The following is a 10,068-nucleotide window of genomic DNA, read 5'->3' as shown; positions in this document are numbered from 1 at the left end:
CAAAAGAAAAATTTAGTCAGCAAATTTATTAATGTTAGACTGTGTTTTGTAGAGCCTTAAATGATAATGTATAAAATATTTTCATACAATGATTAGTCAAGATGGATGAAATATATGAAATAAAAAGAAGTTTACAAATCGTTTTCTGTGAATTTGCCGAAAATATTTACATAGTCGCTCAGGTTGAACTCTAACAAACTCATTGGCAATATCAATCAGGGATAGTGAGTTTAATGTTTCTTTGTGTTCGTCATAGTTCCATTTTTTTTTCTAACTGACTTTTCAAAACATTTGAAAAATTAATTTTTTACTTCAAAAAAAATTCTTTACTCTGAAAAAAAGCCGACCGGCCCTACCGCTGCCTCGGCGCCTGTACAAACTACATGAGGATATGTGCTCTCCATCTTCGATTCTTTGGATATTAATGATATTGAAACATGCGCGATAAAAATTTTACAGTTTGTCTCCACAGCTTAATTTTCAAAGAAAGCTTAGCTGTGGTGTTCACGGTATTTTAGGGGTGCCATTTAAGGCTTTCCAGACTCCAAGAGCAGCCACCGGCTAGAAATTATGAAATATCTGTTCTTGAGGTCCCTTTCTCCTGGAAAAAACTATCTGTTCTGTATCCTGGGCTCTCCTGGATTATATCATCTGTTCTGGGAAAAAATGGGGACTCCTGGAAAATGTATATCTGTTCTCTAGAAATATTATGCTCCTGGAAAAATATAACAGCTATTCTTTAAGAAAGTTATAATGCTCCTAGAAAATGAGACCTTTTAAGAAAATTATGAAGCTCCTTGGAAAAAAATGTGGCATCTGGTTGTGTTTTTCAAAATTTAGCTCCTGGATTCTTTGAACAGATTGCCCGCTGGAAAATTGTATGTGTTTTTCTTTAAAATGTGCTCCTGGATTTTAAGAACAGATGTTTTAAAGGCGACCCCTGGATTTTACCTAGGTGTTTTGAGGAAAGTCTCTCCTAGATTAATCCATTAAATTTACTCTCCTGGAAAAAAAGAACAGATATTTAAAAAAAATCTGCCGGCGGCTGCTCTTGAGACTCTAAAGACACTTAAGTCTTTGGGAAAATTGACAAAAGTACTCACAAAATGAAGATTAAAGTAAGAACATATTAAGAGAATTTTTGGCCATGAAACTAGCAAAATCAAAGCACCCAAATTCTAAGAAAAATTGACAAAAGTACTCACAAAATGATTAAAGTAAGAACATGTTAAGAGCATTTTTAGCCATGAAACTAGCAAAATCAAAGCACCCAAATTCTAAGAAAAATTGACAAAAATACTCACAAAATGATTAAAGTAAGAACATATTAAGAGCATTTTTGGCCATGAAACTAGCAAAATCAAAGCACCCAAATTCTAAGAAAAATTGACGAAAGTACTCACAAAATGATTAAAAATAAGAACATGTTAAGAGCATTTTTAGCCATGAAACTAGCAAAATCAAAGCACCCAAATTCTTAGAAAAATTGACAAAAATACTCACAAAATGATTAAAAATAAGAACATGTTAACAACACTTTTAACCATGAAACTAAAAAAAATCAAAAACATATAAAAGCTGAAAAAATCTTTGACGTTCTAAAGTTAAACTATTTACTTGTCATTTCTTAGGATCTAAGAACCCTTGGGATTATCAATGCAATGAAGGTGATATGTGTTCCTGTTATTACCGTGGAACATATTCGAGTCCTGAAAATAAACAAGCACGATGCTATGGAAACGGGCAATATCGTGAGTATACTGTTTACCTTAATTAGGCACAAGGGAATATTCATCTGGTATGGCAAAAGAGGAATATTAAGCGCAATTTCGCAATTTCAGGATGTTTTTGTGAAAATATGGTATGATGGCTACTGTATCTGCTGTACCCGGTGCGTCGTGTGTCTGTTAATGTCTTTTTCCCCTTTTCCTTTTCATTTTTTCACTAATTTGGTATACTTAAAAGCATTGTACCAAATAGTTTAGTATATATACCTCTAGAGCCAAAACTGATTCGTTTTTAAAAATAGACTGTTTTTCATAATTTTGACATTTGGATTCTTGAGAATCTTACACTGCTTTAAAAAATTGAAGTATAGACAGAGACAAAAAAAGAATTGTAAGATAAGTGGATGAAGATTTTGTATTTGAGAAGATTTTGTATTTGAACATTTTGTATTTGAACATATTTTATTTGCCTGATGATTCTCGTTCTTTAAGTTCCAAAGAAACTGCTCATGTCTATTTCTTTTAATGACGTAAACAGATTTGAAATTTCATCGAGCACTTTTGGCACTAAGAAGATCTTTAATCATGCGAAAAATATTTGAGACAAAGGGGATTTCCCTGTGAAATTTTAAACACCAAAACAGATTTTAAGCGCCTTAAACAATAGTTGGAAAATAGAGTTTTAGCTCTGAGTTTTGACATGAGACTTAAAACTTAAATCTCAGGATTTCAAAGCTCAAATTTACTCCAATAAGGCTTGAAATATAGTCTAGAAGCCACCAGAAAATTTGGTTCTGGAATTTGAAAAGAGGAACAGAAAGAGGAATTTATGAAAAAGATTATTCTGAATCTGCAATAAAATATTTTGAAGTGGACTCCGGTTATATGGTATGAAGACGTTGAAATTCTAATTTACAGGCCCGTGGAGGGGGTACTAGGGTTGGCGGATGAGGGGTATGAGCGGATACGTGACTTCCTAAAACCGACCCTTAGAGACATTGACTTTTTCCGAAAAAGGTGACTCTTAGAGAGACAAAATTACTTAAAAAGTACACTCATTTCGTTTTATAAGCATAACGTTTATAAGCATACTGAAGCTCAAATTTCCAGAAAAATTAAGCATATGCTAAGCATACCTTGAGGCTCAACCAAAGAAATTTTTAGAATCATAATTTCCAAAACTTCAAAAAATACCAGAAGAATGAAGAAGAAAATTACAAACAAAATTGGTGATTTTATTTTTGTTTAATCTCTTATAAATAACACAACTTATAATAACAACAACATTTGAAAACAATAGAATGTCTTCATTTCTCTCAAGATTAAAGATAGGGGAAAATGCGCGAAATTTTTTACCCCCTTCATAATTTTTTTACCAAGCATAGGGTTAAGCATAGTCGAGGCTCAAAATTGAGCTTTACTTAAGCATAGTGAGCTTCAGCCGAAACTTACCGTATGCTTATAAAACGAAATGAGTGTAACCCTCAGAGAGACATTTCACAAAATTTCTTCGATTTTCAAAACAATTCTCTAAGACTTTCGAAAAACATTCTTACTTTCTTAACTCTTCGTTCTTCTTAGGCTTGATTTTGTGAAAAAAAACTCTTATAGAGGCTTCATGAAGCCCAATCTAATTCAAACGAGTTATAGACCAAAAATGATGATTTCTAACTCAAACTGGACATTACAGGAGGGCTTCGCCCTCCTACATAGCCCATGACCAATATACTCGTCACTTAAAAGGTTAAACGAAATAAATTATGAACAAGTAGTGTTCTTTTAATGTCATTCAAATATTTTGATATGAATAAATCGAGGTAGTTGAATCTGATATTACAGTATCCCACACCTCTTTAACTCGAAAAAGTTTTTTGGTCCCTCAATTAACAACACCTTATAAACCAATGTACACCCCTGTGCCACAGACCTGCTAGAGCCCGAGCGCCTCTGGAAAATTTAGCCAAAATTTCTTCCGCGGTGGCAAAAATACCCTAAAATTTCAGCCACACTGAGAAATTGACTTTGTTTTCATCTCTATTTGAAATTCATTGAGAAGAAATTTCACTCCAAAAGCATCTGCACTGGATTTTTTCGATCTGGAAGCAATTACTACATTATTGGGGAAAAACTTCGTCGGAGAAAAGTGACGAAATTTTGGCCAAATGACGAATATTTTTCCCAGACGAAAATTTTCCCCGGCCTTAATGCGTTTACCAACTACCAGCAAGTGACGAATTTTTTTCCCCGACGAATATTTTCCCCGACCAAATTTTCCCCGATAAGGTATCCCCATTTGGACATCAATAGAAATTATCATCCGCATTGCGGGAAGAAGTTCCACCTGGGCTGCGAGACAGGGGAGTTTTCTGGTCCAAAAAAGCATTACAAACCATCTCCATAACTTCCTTCCATCATTCATTCCCTTTTTCCACAGAGTTCCCCACGCGTGTTTGACAAACGGAGACATAACTGTAGTTTGTTTGATATTCAGATTGTCACAGGATTACCAGCAAACTGGGCAGGACAGCTTGTTATTGCAGTGTTAAACACAGGAAAACACATCGTCTTCAAAGTCACTGGCACAATAACATGTAAGACAGTACCAAAATCCTTACTTGATTTGAAACAATTTGACATTTTCATAAATTACGTCACGAACATCACTTACCTCATATTCAAACAATTTTCTTGTTGATCATACATCCCTTGAGATATTAAATTATTTTTTTTTTTAATATAACGTAGTTGCAATAAAATATGCTGGGAGTTAATCATCATGGCAATAATTTCAAAACGAGGCAAGTGATGAAAAGGTCTATTTGAATTACTGAAACGTGTGAATCCCAAAACTCGAACCGAGTCCCTTAGTTAACTTTTTTGTGATTCTAATAGAGCTTACACGTTAGAATTTTACTTTTTGATAAATAACGAGATTGCTCACGGGAATTTTTTGACCCGCATTCCCGGGGGGGGGGGGGCAGCCAAGCAAAATGACTGACGGGTATGTGCGGGCACTAAGGGTGTATTTTTCAAGGCATCCGAAATGCACTGTAAGGGTGGGTTTTTTGCCGCCTGCGCTGTAAGGGTAGAAATTTCAGAAATTTTTGAAAAATCTAGATATTTTGACCAAAGCTAGAATTTTGACCATTTTTTACACGAAAAGGATAGAAACTTTTGGGGAAAATGCACTCTAAGGGTATGATTTTCACTGATTTTTGCTGCACTGTAAGGGTGCAATTTTAAAAGCCAATTTTTGGCCCGCACATACCGTCAGTCCGCAAACCCAGTGCCCCCCCCCGCCCGCATTCCGCGCGATCGTGTTTAATCGCCCGCGCGTGTACGCTCTGTGAATTCTGTCTGCTGTATATGGGTACTGTATGCAAGAAAAAGATCCTCTCCTCAGTCTTTTGAGACTTTAAAAAGATTGGAGAGTGTACTAAGGCCTACTAACCCCCCAGATGGAAATTCTACAGGGTTGACAGCCCGTTTGTTGCAGTCCCACTAAAGAGTCATGAAAACCCCCTGAAAATCTCGATGAGTGATCGGCTCGTCGGCTCCCGCATGTTGGAAACGATCTAAAATCATTTGTTTAAGAAGTTAATACCTTGACAGGGTAAATAAAATTCTACAGATCATGGCGAATAAAATTATGGTCATCCGTATTAATCATTGTTCGAAATGTGACAGGTTGAGTGGCCGAGTGGATAAGGCGACGCACTTGCTTACAAGGGAATGATGTTTTTGAGAGTTCGAATCCTATATGGTACGGTGAAGTGTGTGTCATTTTGTCAGCATTGGCCAAACTTTTTCTGGTTTTATGAGCTCTTATTGATATTTTTGAAAATTCCCGTTATTTTTTTAAGAAACAAAAATTTTGACTACAGTACAGTTTGACTCAATTACAATATTTCAAAATGGATCAGGCTGGTTAGCGGGTAAGAGTCAAGAGTCAAGAGTCGTGACTTTCCCTTCTCTTGAAAATCCAGTATTCCAAAACTTTCAACTAAAAAAAAATGCATAAAAATCGACTTTCGTCTTCTTTTATTATCTTACAAACACTTTTTTCGAACCACAAGTGAAAAGAAACGCAGCTAAAAAATGATTGACGGGTCTAAAGTATGATTGACAGGTGCGGGTTTGCTCGCGCGGGTTAAAAATTCTCGTGAGCAATCTCGTTATTTATCACCATGTAGAATTTTATCACTACCATCAATAAAATCAAAAAAGTGGTGCAAGTGGCTCTGCTTATGAGGTTGACCGTAGCATGAAGGTAGAGCACCCAGCTACGGTGCGCAAGGTCATCGGTTCGATTCCCAGGCGGGGCCATACCAAAGATTACCAAAATGATGCTTGAAGTCTCTCTGCTTGATACTCAGCAACTAAAGAGACGGATCAAGAGTAAGTGGGGAAATCCGGGGAAAGGAGTGGCGCCCTCCTTTACCTTCGGGTAGACAGCTATACGAAAAGGGAGTCTTCGGGGCGCCTTCGACTGCGGTCGCAAACTTACTTACTCATAAGAGGTTGACAGATCATATAGGACAGTAAGGGAAAAAGGGTTTATCAAGTGAAGTGTCTCAGATATCAATTGGGGGGGGGTTAAGGTATGAGATTGACAAATCATATCGTAACCTGTTTGAAGGCTTGGCGAAACTTTATGTGGTGACTATTTTCTTCTGCTGGCTAATGATCTGTCTATCTTCTCAGATCCTTTCGATTTCGAAAGTATTTTCACAAAACCAACTACCACTACAACTGCAACTACAACAACAATAACAACTGCTGCTCCAACTACCACCACGACTGATGTCCCAAAGACCACGTCCTCAATAGCTACAACAACAACAACAACAACAAGAACAACAACAACAACAACAGCCCCCTTGATAACTACAACCACAACTGTATCCTCTACTACCAAAGCTAAAGAAACAACAACCAAACCTGCTACACCCACTACATTAGCAACAACAATGGCGACAACAACGCCAACCATAAAGCCAGCAACGACGACAGTTGAGGCGACAACAAATGCCAATGAATCAGTAGCCACAAGTCTACCTAAGACTACAATTCCTACCAAATTACCGACCACAGCAAGTAAAGGAACACCAACAACGACTAAAGTAACAACTGACCAAACATTATCAACAGCAAAAACAACAGAGATTACAACGACTTTCCAAATAGAAACAAACCCAACAAATCCTTTGCTACTATCTACAACAAGTTCTACTCAAACACATTCTACATCTACTGCAAATACACGATCAAAATCATCGCCAACAACACCAGAAGTTAATCCAACGATACCAACGACCACTCAACCAACAAATGAAGAAGAGACCATAACAAAGATACCAGCTTTGCCATCGACAGGTGGAAAACAAATCAAAGAAAAAGAAGAAACTCTGGGAATGGGTATTATAATAGCACTATCAATTATCTCTTTGGCTGTTCTAGTGCTGGTCCTTGTTGTTTTTATCCTGTGTCGTCGGAGAAAGAGAAATGGAAAAGGTATGTACAATGCCCCAGCAACCCCACAACTTTGTTTGAATGTTCAACTGACGTTATATGGACGTTTTGAACGTTAGATGAACATTGAAACAACGTTGTGTGCCAGCTGGGATGCTAGGCCTGGTATGGGCCATTCTAGGTATGTGACTTACCGTGGGGGTGTGGTCATCAAGGGTACGTTATTCAAGATTTTTGGAGTGAAACACCCCCTTCTCAAAGACCCGGTTGGATTTTCTTCGGACAGTGGAGTTAAAAATAAGGAACTGAAATTTGATTCCCATATCTTTTATGACTGGGGATTCATATTCTTTTGTTTTCGAGTCAGAAAATTCGGTACAAATGGGAAAAATAACATAATATTCTGCAGTGAGGATTGGCTTGTTTGATTATTTCCGATGGGGATGAAAATTGGAGGATAATTTTCCACCGGGGACGATATTTTGGCCAATTTGTCCAGTGGGAAGGTGTAAGACACCTGTGGGTCTGTGAGAACGGGTGTTTAGGTTTTCTGAAGTGAGCTGTTGGGGTCGATGGGAGAAAGTTTGCAGTAAGGGTGTAAAATTGAGACGAAACAAATCTTTTTAGGCAACATTTTGGAAAACCTAATCATGATTTTGCGCTAAAGTTTTTCAAGAAAACGCACCATAAAGATTATTTCGCCCAAATTTATTCAAATTTGAATGGCTTTTTTCATGCGCTGGAAAGTTAGACTTCAGATTGAGTTTTCAATCGGGACTTTCTAGGTTAAACAAGAAGCCGGAGCGGCGTGAAGGTCCAGCTGACGTGGCAATAACCGAACGTCGTTCGTACCGGGTTCCTTAAGTGACGCAAAAAAATTTCCTTCCCATCCTCCACTCTAAGCTTCTATTCTTTGACGCTATCTTTGTATTGTTATGTTTTGAAAGTGTTTGATGCATTTCCCGAAATTTCGAAACTTTTGCCGCTGATGGGATTAGAACCCACTATATACAAAGCACCTATGATTAGAACGCCAGCGCCTTAACCACTCGGCCATCGAGTCACATCTGCATTAAGGAGCTCAAAGTTACTTATAAACATGGTATTTACTCCAACTCTACCCGGGGGCTAAAACCCTAACCAGGGGTTAACTCCCATCCCCAACCCTAGCCCTAACCCTACCTGACCCTACATGAAACAACCCTTTAATCTAACCGGGAAATTTGACTCTACAACCAATTCAATCCAAAACATAGGTCAAACATCGCGCGGGTAGGTTGGGCAAAAATTCTAGATCGGCGGTTGGTTTAGCCTGGACTTTATTGCGCGCACAGGCCCCGACAAAGACAAAATCTTTTCGATCAGTTGCTTTTTAAAGGTTCATTCTGCTGCGCGCTGGACCAATTACCTAGCTCGACTTTTTCCAAGAAAACACTTTCTTTGTCGAAATTGAGAATTTGACCCTGGAATCTCGTCGAAAGTTTGACTTTCAGATACTCTTCTGGCTTAAGTTTCGCTTCGAATACCTTAAAATAGACTTTTATGAAAAGTTACGTCACGAACATCACTTGTCTCGCATTCAAACAATTACCATGGTAATTATGTCTCTTGAGACATGAGATTACTTTTATGAGTAGGAAGTAGTTTTAATAAAATCTGCTGAAGGTTTATCACCAAGACGATAATTTCAGAACGAGGCAAGTGATGTTCGTGACGTAATTTATGAAAAGCTCTATTGTTTATTAATCGACGGAAAATTTCACTTAGATTAAAGAATCTCATTTGAAATCAATTAAATTTCTGGTTTTAAAGGAGCAACTTAGATTATTGTGTACATTTTTATAGATAAAGAAAGCAACGAACAAGAAGTAAAAACAGCAACAATTACGTCATCGAACATTGGGAAACCCATGCCTTTGGGTAACAAACAAGGAAATGATATACATCAAATGAACTCCTACGAAGATCCAACTCTTATGTTTGCCTCAATGGAAGGTATGTTTTCGTTTTAAACCGTTTTCAAAATCGCATCTCGTTCCTTCCCAAGCTGGCATACAACGTTCTTTCACCGTTTATCTTATGTCCACAACGTTCATATAACGTTAGATGAAAGTTGCAAAAACGTTATGTGATAGCTGGGTCAATGCACAACAACTTTTTTTTATGATTCTAGTACCACTCACAATTGTACCATAGCTAAGTATCGGTGGTACAAGTGTGAGATGGCAACGAGTTCCTAACTGTTTGCGTGATTGACGTATTTTCGTGTTTGAAGGCGTGAAAATTTAGTCATGGCGTAATGTCATGATTATGGCCATTTTCAGAATCTGTATCACCCTCGACTCCATGGCTTATCTAACCCCCTTACGCTATTGATGATTCTGATGGACGCGTTGACGGGGGATATAAGCCCTGGTGCACTTTAAAAACGAAAGTACTTTTAGGCATGTACGCGAAACGTATGTCGATTAGCATAATCCCGCCATTTTACAAATTCCGAGAATTTGAAAAAATCAAAACAAGCTAAATATGTAATGAATGGCTGATGTAAACCAGACCCGATCAATCGAACTTGTCGAACCAATCGAACAATCGAACTAATCGAACTCCATCGAACGATTAAAGTTCGATTAAAAAAATTAATCGAACTCTAAGATTTTTTAAAAGATTGTGAGTGTTCGACTAAGTTCGATCAATGGGTTTCGGTTCGATCAGTTCGATAAACCAATTTTGTTCGACAAGTTTGTGCCGCTCCGCCACCGTATATTAGCTTCTTTACAAAGCCAAATTCGGAATGTTAATCGGAAAATTACTTCCGATAGCTGATTACACACTTTTCCTGTATCCTTTTTAGCGCCAGAAGAGGTGG

General features: G+C 37.6%; 1 long non-coding RNA gene across 1 annotated transcript; it reads left to right on the top strand.

Moving 5' to 3' along the window:
- The first annotated feature begins 2,515 nt into the window (after positions 1-2,515).
- Positions 2,516-6,489, top strand: LOC136817131 (uncharacterized). Its single transcript, XR_010848031.1, has 3 exons — positions 2,516-2,615; positions 4,219-4,318; positions 6,432-6,489. It is a non-coding gene; the product is annotated as an uncharacterized lncRNA (long non-coding RNA).
- Positions 6,490-10,068: the final 3,579 nt, after the last annotated feature.

Source organism: Clytia hemisphaerica, unplaced genomic scaffold (genome assembly GCF_902728285.1).
Source record: "Clytia hemisphaerica strain Z4C2 unplaced genomic scaffold, Clytia hemisphaerica genome assembly, whole genome shotgun sequence".
Classification (NCBI taxonomy): domain Eukaryota; kingdom Metazoa; phylum Cnidaria; class Hydrozoa; order Leptothecata; family Clytiidae; genus Clytia; species Clytia hemisphaerica.
This window is presented reverse-complemented; position numbering and strand designations above follow the sequence as displayed.